Source organism: Suricata suricatta, chromosome 7, assembly GCF_006229205.1.
Source record: "Suricata suricatta isolate VVHF042 chromosome 7, meerkat_22Aug2017_6uvM2_HiC, whole genome shotgun sequence".
In the NCBI taxonomy this organism is placed as follows: domain Eukaryota; kingdom Metazoa; phylum Chordata; class Mammalia; order Carnivora; family Herpestidae; genus Suricata; species Suricata suricatta.
In genome coordinates this window covers 2,357,924-2,361,097 of record NC_043706.1, presented here as the reverse complement: position 1 = coordinate 2,361,097, position 3,174 = coordinate 2,357,924, and the positions used below count along the sequence as shown (strand labels likewise).

At 40.6% G+C, this 3,174-nt stretch overlaps 1 long non-coding RNA gene across 1 annotated transcript in view; it reads right to left on the bottom strand.

The window, feature by feature from the left end:
• LOC115295936 overlaps positions 1-3,174 on the bottom strand; it is a 5,876-nt gene continuing 2,702 nt past the window's right edge. Inside the window, exons 2-3 of the long non-coding RNA XR_003910634.1 lie at positions 228-369; positions 1-68 (exon numbers count right to left, since the gene is read on the bottom strand). This is a non-coding gene — a long non-coding RNA (uncharacterized LOC115295936). The remainder of the gene's footprint in view (positions 69-227; positions 370-3,174) is intronic.

Genomic DNA, 3,174 nt, shown 5'->3' with positions numbered 1-3,174 from the left:
CTAGGAACACTCCATCAGCATCTCTGGAGGCTGCAATGAATCCATGAATTCAGAGTTTGAACTCTCACCTGCATGAAAGAACATGGAAAGGAAATTCCCTTGAGAGTAATCAGGGGAAGTGTTGGACGACATGTGCAGGACACAAAATACTAAAGACTCTGACATTCAAAGTCTTCATCCCAGGGTCTTCCCCTCAGTCATCCTGAGAAATACCCCCTATAGAGCACCTTCTTCATTGCACCTCTCACATCCTTGTTCTTCAGTGTATATATGAAGGGGTTGACTGTGGAGGTAATGACGGAGTAGAAGAGAGCAACGAACTTGTTCTAATCCTCGGAGTGGTTGTTGGTGGGACGGAGGCATAGACACCTGTGCCATAGAACAGCGAGACCACAGTGAGGTGGGACCCACATGTCCCAAATGCTTCCCTCTGTCCTGCAGCTGACTTTATTCTTAACACTGCCCTGACAATCTAACTATAAGATAACATGATTAATATCAGGGATATGAAAAAAAAAAAAGATCATACTGAAAAATAAGATCCCAGACTCATATATAGTGTTGTCAACACTGGTAAGCTTGAGCAGTGGGGGGACATCACAAAAAAAGGGGTCGATTTTATTTCTGCCAAAAAGTGGAATAAAAAGATGAGCACTGTCTGCAATGCAGAGTGGATAAAACCAATGAACCATGATGCAGAACGCACGATGGCACAGACACAAGGTTGCATGATCACCGTGTAGTGCAGGGGCTACAGATGGCTGTGTAGCAGTCTAATGTCATCACCCCTAGGAGGATGCATTCTGTGCACCCCAACCCTAGAGAGATGAACAGCTGAGTTACACAACCTCCAAAAGATATGGACTTGTCTGCCCCCCTGAGATTGACCAGGAGCTAAGGAACAGTGCTGGTCATGGAACACAGGTCCAGAAAGATCAGGTTGTAGAAGAATAAGTACAAGGGAGTGTGAAGGTGTGGGTCCAGGCGGGACAGTGCAATGATGGTTGTGTTTCCCAGCAGAGTGAGCAGATAGAAGATCAGAAGAACCACAAAGAGGACTCTCTCCAGGTGACGCCGGAAAGAGAAACCCAGCAGGATAAACCCAGTGAAAGAATTTCCATTTTCTGGTCCATCCTTTCTTACCACATGTTTCCTGTCAAGACCAAGTATTTAGCAATTTTTCAAAGAAATCTTCAGAAACAAAAGGTGGCAGGGGTTGGATCTATCTTGATCCAAGACAGGGCCATGGGATTTTATCCATAAATATTTGAATAAGTGATGGACTCAATGACATTAACATGGTGAATACCAATTTAATAGCACATATCACAAAAAGTAAATCATTTATATTTAATATAAAAAATCAATTCATGGACCTTTTATTTGCATTAGTCATAGGTATAAAGGTCTTTTGGTGTGGCTTAATAAGACCTAAGGCGCTATAAAAATATATGGACATTTCAGAGAGAATAGAGATGAGAAAAAATAGGGAGAGCAATGAGAGAGAATCAGGAAGAGATGTAGAAGAGAGAGTTGTTTTTATTTCATTTTATTTTCAATTGCTAAATTCAACATAAAGCCCATTTAAAAATGAGCAGGAGAGGTTTGGGCTTGGGTGGTTCATTCAGTTAAGCATCTGACATTCACCCAGGTCATGATCTCACAGTTTGTGAGTTTGAACCCCCTTCAGGCTCTGTGCTGACAGTGCAGAGCCTACTTGCGATTCTCTCTCTCCCTCTCTCTCTCTCTCTCTCTCTCTCTCTCTCTCTCTCTCTCTCTCTCCCTCTCTCAAACAAACATTTTTAAAAGTGAGCAAGAGACATTGAATAAACACTTCTCCAGAGAAGATAGCCAAATGTCTATCAGGCACATGAAAGATACTTGAGATCACTCATCAACAGGGAAATACAAATCAAAAGTACAAGATATCTTTTCACATGAGTCAGAATGCCTAACATTAATGACACAGGAAACAATTGGTGTTGGTGAGGATGTGGAGTAAGGCTAACCCTCAAGCACAGTTCGTGAAAAGCTGCAGAGGTTCCTCAAAAAGTTAAAAATAGAACTACCTTATGACCCACCAATTGCACTACTAGGTATTTACCCAAAGGATACAAACCAGGGAACATTGCATCCCAAAGTTTACAGAAGTGCTGTCAAAAATAGTCAAATTATGAAGTGGAGATAACATTGTACATGACAATGGAATATTATTCAGCCATCAAAAAGTATGAAAACTAGTCATTTGCAACAATGTGGATGGAGCGAGAATGTATTAAGTGAAGAGAAATAAACCAGTCAGAGAAAACAAATAAGATTTCACTCACATTTGGAATTTAAGAAACAAAACAGATAAACATGGAAAAAAATAGAGGCAACCCAGGTAATAGACTCTTCACTATAGAGTACAAATAGGATTACTGGAGGTTGGGATGGAATAAATGGTATGGGGATTAAAGAGGTACCAGTTGTGATGAGCGCTGGGTGATGTAAGTGATGAGTAAGTGAATTCTACTCCTGAAACTAATATTACACTGTAAATTAACTTCTGTAATTTAATAAAAACTTGAAAAGTGAAAAGTAAATAAATACTGTCATCATCAAGACAGTATGGTGTTGGGCAAAAACAGCCACATAGACCAATGGAATAGAATACAGAGCCCAGAACTGGACCCACAAATGTATGGCCAATCAAACTTTGATAAAGGAGAAAGAGGATCCAATGGAAAAAAGACAGCCTCTTTAACAGGTGGCATGGGAGAACTGGACAGCGACTTGCAAAAGAATGAAACAAGACCACTTTCTTACACCATTCACAAAAATAAACTAAAAATGGCTGAAGGACCTGGATATGAGATAGGAAACCATCAAAACCCTAGAGTGGAAAGCAGGAAACATCCTCCTAGACCTCAATCGCAGCTCTTTCCTACTCGACACATCCCCAAAGGTAAGGGAATCAAGAGCAAAAATGAACGATTGGGACCTCATCAAGATAAAAGGCTCCTGCACTGCAAAGGAAACAGTCCAAAAAACTAAAAGGCAACCGACAGAATGGGAAAAGATAGTGGCAAATGACATATTGGATAAAGGGCTAGTATCCAAAATCTACAAGGAACTCACCAAACTCCACACCCAAAAAATGAATAATCCAGTGAAGAAATGGGCAGAAGACAT